This window comes from Eumetopias jubatus, unplaced genomic scaffold, assembly GCF_037043125.1.
Source record: "Eumetopias jubatus isolate StellerSeaLion01/CBP00866 unplaced genomic scaffold, mEumJub1_p1.0 scaffold_10, whole genome shotgun sequence".
Classification (NCBI taxonomy): Eukaryota; Metazoa; Chordata; class Mammalia; order Carnivora; family Otariidae; genus Eumetopias; species Eumetopias jubatus.
Genome location: NW_028274816.1, coordinates 98,704,371 through 98,716,492, shown reverse-complemented (window position 1 = coordinate 98,716,492; position 12,122 = coordinate 98,704,371). Strand labels below are relative to the sequence as shown.

At 44.5% G+C, this 12,122-nt stretch overlaps 1 long non-coding RNA gene and 1 pseudogene across 1 annotated transcript; one reads left to right on the top strand and one right to left on the bottom strand.

The window, feature by feature from the left end:
* Positions 1-404: 404 nt before the first annotated feature.
* LOC114204114 (uncharacterized) lies at positions 405-8,578 on the top strand. Its single transcript, XR_015769314.1, has 3 exons — positions 405-850; positions 7,714-7,807; positions 8,353-8,578. It is a non-coding gene; the product is annotated as an uncharacterized LOC114204114 (long non-coding RNA).
* Positions 1,301-10,929, bottom strand: LOC148163379 (RAD52 motif-containing protein 1-like; annotated as a pseudogene).
* Positions 10,930-12,122: the final 1,193 nt, after the last annotated feature.

Here is a 12,122-nt window from a genome sequence, read left to right as displayed (position 1 = left end):
GGGTGGGCGCAGCCGCCTCGGGGCACTCTACAGGCTGAACCAGGGTTTCTGGCTGGGCTGGGGTGGGCCCAGCCTCTTCGGGGCGCTCTGCAGGCGGAGCCGGGGCCTCCGGCTCCGCTGGGGTGGGCCCAGGCTCCTCGGGGCGCTCTGCAGACGGAGCCGGGGCCTCCGGCTGCGCTGGAGTGGGCCCAGCCTCCTCCGGGCGCTCTGCAGGCGGAGCCGGGGCCTCCGGCAGGGCTGGGGCGGACCCAGCCGCCTCGGGGCGCTCCGCTGGCTGAGCCGGGGCCTCCGGCTGCACTGGGGTGGGCCCAGGGTCCTCGGGGTGCTCTGCAGGCGGAGCCGGGGCCTCTGGCTGCGCTGGGGCGGGCCCAGGCTCCTCGGGGCGTTCTGCAGGCGGAGCCGGGGCCTCTGGCAGGGCTGGGATGGGCCCAGCCGCCTCTGGGCGCTCTGCAGGCGGAGCCGGGGCCTCTGGCTGGGCTATGGTGGGCCCAGCCTCCTCGGGGCGCTCTGCTGGCTCAGCCGTGTCCGGAAACGGAACCAAAGTTTCAGTCAACTCCTTAGGCAGGGCCAACATCTGGGCTGGAGCTGAGGACCCCAAGTAATGAAAGCCCCCCGCCTCTGCTGGGGGTGTAAATACCTGGGGCGATTCGGGCGGGAATTCATAGGAGTGCGAAGACCAGGGCTCAGTGGGCCCCAGGAGGTCGGCGGTCAGCTGGGCAGGGTCCAGGGCCCACTCCGGAGGCTGAGCTGCCTGGACCAGCAGACACGATTGCCACGTGAGGAGGAGCAGCGGGACCCAGAGGCGCAGCCGGGACATGACACGCGGAGGCTCTGGGGCGCACTGAACCAGGTCAGGGCCTCTAGCTGGACTGCGGTGGGCCCAGCCTCCTCCGGGCGCTCCGCAGGCTGAGCCGGCACCTCCGGCTGGGCTGGGATGGGCCCAGCTTCCTCGGGGATCTCTGCTGGCCAAGCCGGCACCTCCAGCTGGGCTGGGATGGGCCCAGCTTCCTCGGGGAGCTCTGCTGGCCAAGCCGGCACCTCCAGCTGGACTGGAGTGTGCCCAGCCACCTCGGGGATCTCCCGCTGCGCGCGAGTGGGAGTCGAAGTGTTATGTCAGCCCCGTGATGCGCGCACCGTTAACAACTGCGAGCCCCTCCCCTGCCTATGTCCCACCCTTTATTTATGACACCTTTATTAGCTGGGCACAGACGGGCACCGTGCCCCTCGGAGCGAGCCCTTTTTCCGGAATCACCGGGGCCCAAGCCTCCCTTCCCCCTACAAAGGGCACAATCACCTCCTGCTGCTCACAGCGAGGCAGGATGGCCCCAGACTCCAGAGGCTCTGAGGTGGGAGGGGGGAGTTGCAGTTTCCCAGGGACACCGCAGGACCTGGCGTCCCCGGAAATTAAAAAATGCTAGTCCAATTCTGACGGATTGAACTCGGCCTCTTCAAAGCTTAAATCCGAGAGACACTCTTCCTCCCCTTGGCCATCCTGCTTCCAAGAAAAGTAGCTGACCTGCAGAATAAGCATCAGTCAGGGCAGTGGGGAAGGGAACACATTTTACAGATAGTTATTCTAAAATGTTGCCATTTCCTCTAAATTCTCAATATGCATGTCTGAGTATTAAGTCGCCACTCTGTTAGGAGGAGGGTGCCTACCACTGAATCAGTGATGGCTCCCAAATTTCTGTAGGAGGGGTTTTGGGGTGGGGGCTGGGGGGGCAGGTGAGCATTTCATTCTGGGAATGAGGGTCTGAAACCAAGAGAATAGTCCTCTATTTACACTGGTATGGGAAAACTTGCCCCATTCCACCTTGACTCAACACAGCCGTCAGTCTAGAAGAAGTAACAACACCGCTTTTCAGAGGTCTGACCCTGTTTGTTCACATGGAGAAGGCACTTAGGATGTTCAAGTTAGCATGCTAAACAATTTTCTTGAAAGAGTGTAACTAGCACCCAGTTTACATCCTTCACAGCCCTTTTTACGATCTGTTTTATTTGAGTCCTTGTTTATGGTCTGGCACAAGCTCTAGCACGCAAACTGTAAGAGAGAAGGGTTTTATCTTATTCCCAGCGTCTAGCACATAGTAATGGTTTTTAAACGGAACTGATTCCAAGACTGGCCTTATTTAGGAATGGATCTGTTGTTACAATCAGGTTTCTGAAATCTTTAGCATCAATACAGAATCTCTTTCTCTCACATTTCACAGAAAGCTAGACTTCTTAAAGTGTAAACTTGGGTAAGTCTGAAGTTCCCTTGACTGGCTTGATTTAAATTGAATTAAAATAACTATTTTGCACAAAAAAAACCTTCAAATACTTCTTCAGAAAGTAACCATCTTTCCTTTCTCCACTCTTCCCTTCAAAACAAACAAACTTTGCAACTTTGGAGTGAGTTAAATCATCAGAAATCCAGCCCCAAATTCAGTTTTCAATGACACGAAACACATTCTTTTCTCCTCTTTTTTTTTTAAACATTCTATATGCAGTACGTTAATATCTTCTTTTAGAAATTACTTTGGCAACTTAATCCCTAATTCAGGGCATTGATAGAAGTGATTTACAGAAAAGTTCTTCAGTAAAATATTTCATACAAGATATGTATGAGATGCTGACATCTGGTTAATACACCTTATTTGAAAGGCCTAATGGTTTTCAAACACTGTAGCATAATCTCACTTAAGGTCAGAGTTACTCTGTTCCCAAATCCCTGAGATTCTGTTTGAGGGGAGCTCTAAAAGGCTGTGTCCTCTCCTATGTCCACAACAGTGGGAGTATTCTGATGCAATTTGCTCTCCAAATTTTAAATAAGGGGTCAGAGCCAAGGGCCAGGACTTCAGGAAAAGCCCCAGAAACTCTCTGCACTCAAAAGCAGTTTCAGAGTTTTACATTTCCCAAAGGATGATAGAGCGAACTGTACGTGCCAAAGTCTTCCAAATCCTGCCGGTTGCTTTAAATTATGGCTACACTGGCTGTGGAACCCTCGAGCTCTAATCTCCACATACTTGAATTAAATCCTGTAGCTCCTCTTCGGTTCTGGCATCTGTAATCTCTTCACAGGGTCTATATTCCACAGCTATTTTACCACTTTCTGAAATAAAGTTAACAAGTAGCATATCAAATTTTTCTTGTTCTAAAACTTGCTGTATATAACTGGGATAGCACCCAGTAATTTGACATTCTTTTGATTTTTTAAAAAATATTTTATTTATTTATTCGAGAGAGAGAGTGCACAAGCAGGGGGAACAGGAGAGGGTGAGGGAGAAGCAAGCAACCTGCTGAGTAGGGAGCCTGATGAGGGGCTCAATCCCAGGATCCTGGGATCATGACCTGAGCCGAAAGCAGACCTTAACCAAATGAGCCACTCAGATGCCCCAGAGACATTCTTTTGATTTCTAAAAGCAGAAAATAAAAGCATTTTCCCAGAAGTTTTCTCATCTCAAGCTTCAGTTTTTATCATGACTATTTTTTAAAAAGATTTTATTTATTTATTTGAGAGAAAGAACATGAGCAGGGGGGAGGGGCAGAGGGAGAGGGAGAAGCAGACTCCCCACTGAGCAAGGCAGTCCGACATAGGGCTTCATCCCAGGACCCTGGGATCATGACCTGAGCGGAAGGCAGACGCTTAACTGACTAAGCCACCCAGCCATCACTATCATAACTATTTGTGAAAAAATATATATGAAGTTATCAACCATGTGGTTAAAAAAACTTTATGATCTCAGAGATAGGAACTAAGGAATAATGACATAGGAAGTTAAAACTGTGGAAGCAAAAATGTTCAATCATAGTATGATTGAACAGTAAGACATTAGGTAGGGGTAAATTTGAGTTCAAACCTGGAATAGAGACCACTGGACTATGGCTGATACTTCACATTAGAAACAAGGCAAGTATCTACTCCCTGGGAACCAAGATCCCACCAGATACAATGAACAATGCTTTGGAAGGGGGTGGGCAGGGCATGCATTTGAACACTTTATTGGCAGAAACAGGCCCGTGTAACTTAGAGACAATACAATTTACCTTAAGGCAAACTAGAGCTGCAAGACTTTTTAGTCTAAGGAATTTTGAATGTGTACAAGGGCTACCATGGCATATTATGGAGAGGTCAACAACCCAAACGCTTAGTTTGGTTCCTAAAGGTTGTCATTCAGAATTGACAGCTAATGGAGAGTCTACCTGATGACCAGGGAAGTCAGTCTTCACGGGAAGACTTGCCCAGGCTGGAAACCTGAGATCAATCCAGGGTCAACTCTTAAAGCAAATAAGGCCTCTGGGAAACTTAGCTAGGATTTCTTAGTCTTTAAGACTCAAGGTTCTGAGGGAGGGGAGCAACTGTTTGGGGACTCTCTACTAATTATAAAATTTCCAGAAAAAAAGGCACCTGGGTAGCTCAGTCGGTTGAGTGTCCCACTCTTGATTTCGGCTCAGGTTATGATCTCAGCATTGTGAGATCAAGCCCTGCATGGGGCACCATGCTGGGTGTGGAGCGTACTTAAGATTCTCTCTCTCTCTCTCTCTCCCTCTTCCTCTCCTCCTCCCCTGTCTCCCTCTGCCTCCCTCTTTTACATAAAATAAAATAAAATAAAATAAAATAAAATAAAATAAAATAAATTTCCTTCGAGCCTGGATTGATTCTCTCTCTCCCTCTCCCTCTACTCCTCCCCTGCCTCCCTCTTTTATTTAAAATAAAAGAATATTTTAAAAAAATAAAAATTCCTTTGAGCACAGCCTGTAACATTCATACCACTGTAGAACTCCATAGGGAATACAATCAACATTATTCAGTAGGATGGCCACTTTCAAGGTTCACAAAAATGTAGCTGATCATTACATAAGAATCATGGTCACCCAATATGTCAGTGCCAGAAACAAAAACTGAAACTGAGTTGATTCCAAAAGCATAATCTAATAAATTCTCCAACAGGAAAATAATAATGATATGTTAACATATTTTGTCTGCTTACCACGTTTCAGAGATAGTTCTAAGCTTTTTATATTCATCATCTCATTTATTCTTACTATACCTCCCATGAGGTAAGCTGAATTATTAACCTTATTGTGCAGATAAAGAAATTGCAGCTTAGAGAGACTAAATACCTTCAAATTTGACTATAAAACCTAAAATTGCATCAGAAATCTAAGAGACAGAGTTAGGACTCAACAACAGATGTCTAAAGTTTATAATCACTATACTACTTTGTGTTATGGGCAAGCAATCAAGAAACACTGGGTCAAGCACTTTCTATGTGGAGGCAAGTCACTGTATATCTATACCCTGGGGACAATAATACTTACTGTCATTTTTCCTCACAAATGCTACGAAGAACAAATTTGAGACTGCTGCTTAGAAAGCATTTGGTGAATAAAAGAATGTGAAGTGTTTTCATCCAACTAACTTCTCAAAATGAGTTTATTTGCTCATGGAAACTGAAGTTCTTTAAGAACAATAAGAAAGAAAGAGAAAGAAATCAAGAGAGAAATAAAGAGAAGAAAAGAAAGAGAAAGAAAGAAAGAAAGAAAGAAAGAAAGAAAGAAAGAAAGAAAGAAAGAAAGAAAGAAAGAAAGAAAGAAAGAAAGAAAGAAAGAAAGAAAGAAAGAAAGAAAGAAAGAAAGAAAGAAAGAAAGAAAGAAAGAAAGAAAGAAAGAAAGAAAGAAAGAAAGAAAGAAAGAGAAAGAAAAAAAGAAAGAAAGAAAGAAAAGAAAGAAAGAAGTAAAGGACAATCAAGAAAGTCTTACCTAAAACCACAATCAACAGTTTCTGGAATGCATCTGACACAGCCTTCTGAATAGCAAGCTTCTGGGTTGTTTTCCTTTTCATCAGAACTGATAATGGCCCTCAATTCAACCAAAACAAATGGATTTAAAATACCTAGCTGAATGATAACTGATTTTTATGTTATATATTTAAATATGAAAGTGCATCCATGATTCTTAGATCATTATCTTAGCAACTAAGGGCAGGCACAACACAAGCACTTGGTGGAATGGCTCTGCTGTAGGTATATCCTGGCCGGGCACAACTGTACTGCCCTGATCTACCCCAGAAGTTCCTGAAGTACCAGAAGGGAGATGCAAGCCAAGAAGGTGGCACAAATCTCACATCACTCACAGATTTCAAATGGACAAGTTGAAACTATAATCCTACAGACCCTGCCTATTCTCCTGGGCATCAAGGGCTGGAATCACAGAGTGAGAAAGATTTGGTGGTAGCACACATGACCTGGTCTTTTCCTGAGCATCACCCATGGGAACCTACTCCCCTCCATTTGCTAACAGCCCTGCCTCTGCCTTAAAACCCTAAGCCTAAGTGCTACGGACTCTGGGAAAAACCAGTACCAATTGGAATACCTTTTCTAGGAATCTATATTTGATTCTTTACACACCAGCCCTTTATAGGAGGCAAAGGACTGAACATTTACACAAGAGTTTATTTAAATCTTTAGATGATGATTTTGCTGGGATCATTGAAGGCTACAAGAGATCTGTATTTAAAGGACTATCTTAGCACAAGGCAAATTCTTCTTCTTCTTTTTTTTTTTTTTAGCACAGGGCAGATTCTTAACCAAAAATGGGAAAAACATTACTTCCCTCTTCCTAAACTTCCTGGCAGAAAGTCACTTTTAGAATCTTAAAGCTAAGTTCTTTTAGGTATTGTGTATGATAAAAACCTGTATTGTACGGTAGAAAAGCTCTGCCCAGGGTTTTAGTAGCTCAGCAAGGGGAGGGCTTGATGATATATCTGAAAAGATGAGTTTCAGAAAGAAAGAGAGATTCTACCTCCACTCCACTCCACCCCCACCCCCACCGTAAACAGACCTTCTTCCAGCTTCTCCAAAGGCTCCTCGGCCATGCCAACTCCAGGACTCCTGCACTCATAGGATGGCAACACCACCTCTAAAGCACAGAAGAATTTCAGGCTCTGCTTCTGAAGTGGTACCATAGCATCTTTATTTTCTCTTTCTTCGAGGTCAGAAAGATCCTGAAGCTGTTAGGATTTTAAATTAAAGGTCCTTCCTAGGATCTCAACATAGACTTCAAGATGTTTTGTTATTAGAAATAAAAACTAAACTCCAGTAAACCCAGCTAACAGTTGAGGTCCTATAGCTTCAAAATCAAGTAAGACTTGCAAATGAATTATTAAATACAGAAAACTAGTTTTTTTTAATCTATACCCTACAAATACTGGCGAAAATTATGGACATCACTACCCAAGTCATTGAAAGTATTATTAATTCTAGGTGGCAGGCCGATGCTCAGGTCCTTCCACTTAGAAGCCTCTCACATCTTCTCCCCACACCCACTTCTCTCCTCTCTGAAGTCCAGGATTTCAATGTTGAAATGAGTCTGATTAGCCAAAGAAAATCTATAAAGTTTACCTTGATGATCCTTTCTGACCATCCATTGAAACCAAAATAATAATTTGCCAATTCTTGGCACTGGGAGCTATTTAGGGCAAGGGCCTGATGTTGAACTGCTTTATGTTTGGTGCCAAGACGAACCTAAAGACATAAGAGAGAGACTGAAAAATAGCACAACCCGCCACAGAGGCTTATTTTGGGTACACCTGAGGTTGATCAGTACCTACTTCAGAGACTGGCTGTGAAGATTAAAAAGGAAACATCACTGTAAGCAATGAGCTCATAGTAAGCCCTAAATAAATGGTATTCATTATTTTTAAGGTACGGTCCTTTTCTGCATCATTTCCAGGGCTTCTGATTGAATTGGAAGATTTCCCTGACCTCTCGTGGTGAGAGTGATGATGAAAGCAACTAAGGAAGCCCTCCAGAAGCAAATTATGTAGGTGAGCAAAGGAAATTGTTTTTGTTTTCCCATCCTGTAGCTCCTGTTTGAGAATACGACCTGCAGAGCAGACAAGATGGACGACACGGAGGTAGGACCTTAATCTGCAGCACCCTCCTCCCCAAGTTACTAACCTGTTAGAACAAGGAATATACATACCTCTATAAATTTTATAAGCAACTAAACAACTAGAGGTTCATTTGCATTAATAAGCTTCTTTGAGAATGCAAGTACTTCCAGTCTAACTTACGCTCTATGGTGAATTTCTTAAACGTTCTATCTTAAATGTCTACTTCAACTCTAAGCAGGGTGTAGTATGGTAATATATTCATAAAGATTCAAATAATGCAAATGAAGTCACAGCACTATTAATTCTTTATTGATTTGTTCGTGCATCTTCCTCTATCACTAGTTTATAAGCTCCTTACGTGCTTGAAGGAACCATCTCTTACTCTTTTCTCATTCCTAAAACCGAGCACATTCTGTTGTTGATTGAGTGAACAAATGAAAGAACGAGTGATAAGAAAATAAAATTACTTTCTCCAGCTGAAGCTGCATGCTGGGAAGAAGAAATGAAGATGAACTTGTAAATGTTGAGTGCTGCAGGGGAGGCTAATGGCGAGGCAGAGTGGAGCTGTTCTGGACAAGAAGGAAGCCTCAGAAGGGCCCCGAGCCTCTCCGTCAGAGAAATAGTTGTCACCTTGGGAAAGCTTGCCAGTTCCTGCTGCCAACCATTTTCCTTCATGCTACTGAAAAAAACTCTCTCAAATGCCTTAGGCCTTTCCTTGATTTATTTTATTTAAGACATTATTCTTTTTCCTGTATTTAAAAAGGCAAACAACAACAACAACAAACCCAACCAGGAACTATATGTAGTTGCCAAAGTAGAAAAGAACATATAAGTAAACTGGATAACAAATTTGGAAAGCAGGGGTAGTAACCCAAGGTTCTGTGTTAAATAAAGAAAAGAGATCTAATATGAATACGCTCTGCTGTCAACTATATATTGACTTGTAGAACATTTCCTTCATCACTCTCAGTAATCTCAAAACCTAAATTTACGAAATGATCTTAATGTCCAATGAGAGACAAAAACCTCATTTCTTACAACTGATACAAAGTAATTGTTTCATAATCTATAATATCTGAGGGGCTAGGTGAACTTTTCACAGGCTAGAAACAGGCAGACCATAGTTTGCAAACTAAAGAATGTCTGACAGGTCATCATTTCAATCACAGGGAGTGAAGCCAAGATTGAAGAGGGTGTTGAACAAGTAGGTAGTATACCTAGAGTCACATCTGAGCAGAGTTCTCAGATTCAATCAAGGTTAAATCAATAAGGAAAGGCATATGATAAGAACAGGCAGCCCCGTGGGGAGCCTGGGTGGCTCAGTCGATTAAGCATCTGCCTTCAGCTCGGGTCACGATCCCAGGGTCCTGGGATCAAGCCCCACGTTGGGCTCTCTGCTCGGCGGGGAGCCTGCTTCTCCCTCTCCCTGCCGCTCCCCCTGCTTGTACACAATCTCTCTCTCTGTCAAAGAAATAAATAAAATCTTATAAAAAAAAGAATAGGCAGCCCGTCAGTGTGAAGTAGCCAGATTAAGAAGCCAGTTAGAGAAGGTTGATAAAGACATAGAATTACAAAGTGAAAGGTTTGGAAATCTAAGTCTCACTCACTTATTCAGAGGAAATGACATGGTCCTTGATAAAGAAATGGTGATTGAACTGAGGCACATACAGAAATATAATTCTGGGGCTCTGGGAAAGTAAAATGGACAGCACGGTTAGTATGGAATAAAGTTCCTGTAGTGCATTAAAGAATGTTTTAACCATTTCCTGGGAATTGAAGGGAGTCCTGAATAGGCAGTTTGAGACTGATGATGATAATGACGATGAAGCATCCTTTATAAATACAACAGATGAAAGAATTTGTCATTTTATTTTTTTAAAGATTTTATTTATTTATTTGAGAGAGAGAATGAGAGATAGAGAGCACAAGAGCGAAGAGGAAGAGGGAGAGGCAGACTCCCCGCTGAGCAGGGAGCCAGATGGGGATCATGACCTGAGGCGAAGGCAGATGCTCAACCGACTGAGCCACCCAGGCGCCCCTAGAGTTTGTCATTTTAAATCCGCATAATAGTAAATATAAGCAAGGCTCTTCCTGTTAAGATTTCTTAAATTAAGGGGCAGGATAAAATGCCACGGGATTTAACAACAGTAAGTTGGGGTTTGGAATCTCTAGCTTCCAGTTATTATCATGAACCTTAAGTAAGTCACTTAACTACCTACAGTTCGAGTTTCTTCGGCTAAAAAAAGAAAACAAACAAAAACCCAGGGAGACCGGAGGATCGATGTAGCAATGCATCTGAAAGGATTCCGGAAATCAGAGTGCTGCACAAATGCTAGTCTATTATAACGGAATTCAGCACTCCGTCCCAGTGGAGTTAGGAATTTCCTATTTGGACCCACCTTCACTGGAGAATTCTGAAAAAGATGCTTCTCGTGGCATGCCGTTTGAGCTCTTGAGCATCCCTTGCTGAATAAAACTTGATGATGGCATAGAAACCAGGACGGGCAACTGCAGCGTTTGGGAAGTACGCGGACCGAATACAGAAGGCCACACTGGGAGAAAACTGTGAACAGAGAATGCTGTGGGGTGGTCCCACGCCAAGTAAGTGCATGAAATTTCACGTCCAGAAACCAAAACTGCCCGTTCCCTTATATTCCCTAAACCCTTCTGCACATACAACCCCAAGCACTTCTCATTTCATGAACAGGTCTCCCTCTGACATCCTAAGATTCGAGAAGCATTAGAAGGCAACATGTGCAGGCTGTTGAGAGTTACCTCTCAGAAATCTGTTGGGGCTGACAAGACTGCTGAGGTCCCCTCTAGAAATAAGATTCGTCTCCGCGGAGACTACCAGGCGCGTGAGATGCCAAGGCCAGACTCCAGGGCTCCCAGTCACGGGGGGTGTGAGGGGGACATACGGCGTTCTCCTCCCTCCCTCCCTCCCTGACTCGGCTCACAGGCAAAGCCTCGGCCGTGGGCCCAGAACTCAGCTCCCACACCAGCAAGGTTTTGTCGCTTCCGTTGGGAACCGCAAACGAGACCAATCCCGCCATCCTACCACCACTGCGCATGCGCGGCTAAGTTCAAGTACCAGTGCGCCTGCGCAAGGCGCGCCCGCGCTTTTTAAAAAAGGGCTCGTGCGAGGGGCGGGACCAGCCCAGCGCGAGTGGGGCGAGGGCTGTTCCCGGCCCCTCCCACTCTGGGCGGGTCTCTGACTACTTCCCCTCCCGCAGCCCCACCACCTCGAAGTCGTGTTTAGTGCTTCTCTTTAAGTGTATTTTTAGGATAGAGTCCAAAGGCTGAGCTTACAGGATCCTAGGGTACGGATATCTTTAGAGCAGCCGGCTTCAAAATCCTTAAAAAGTGTTCCTTGATTTTCCTACGTAATTTTGGTGAATTGCTTAAGTGTGCTTGTTGGGATGAGAGGATGTGGGAGTTTGGCAGGCAGGGTGGGAAGGAGGTACACATTTGGAAAAAATCAGAGTGAGTCCAAGTAGGGCACCAACACTGGAGTTCGTGGTGCCCTTGCAAAAGGGCCGTTCTAAGCACCCAGTCAGCTATTTTGAGGACTAACACACTAAGAGGGAAAACAGGTCCTAATGATCCTTATTTTAATTCTAGAAAGCCTGAGCCAGAAGGGACCTTACAAAACATCTCTTGAGGTTTCTAAACAATGGTCTTCAGACTGGTGCTGGTCTGTTAGGAAGTTTTCACCAGTCCTTGGCAAAACAAGAAAAGGATAATATAATCAGGGTTTAAAATTTTTTTTCATAAAACAAAATCTATTCCATTTTATTATGCTACAAATATGACCTTCATTTTTCTTTCTTTTTAAATTTATTTTTTATTTTTTATTTTTAAAATATTTTATTTGAGAAAGCAAGAGAAAGAGCACAAGCTGGGGGAAGGGGTAGAAGGAGAAGGAGAAGCAGACTCCCTGCTGAGCAGGGAGCCTGATGGGAGACTCGATCCCAGGAGCCCCCAAGATCATGACTGAGCCCAAGGCAGACACTTAACCAACGGAGCCACCCAGGCGCTCCAATGACGTTCATTTCTCATGTTAAAAATTGTTTTACGATAGTTGTTTTGATTAATACTTACTTGGGTATTAAAATAAAAAGTTGGGAATCTTAATACGGTGTTAGCTTTTTTGACGTTTTAGTGGTCCGTGAGATCTAAAAGTTAAGGCTCAGAAGTAGGGACATCCGTGGCCCAAGTGGGACAGTTTAGTCAAACAGTGCTGATG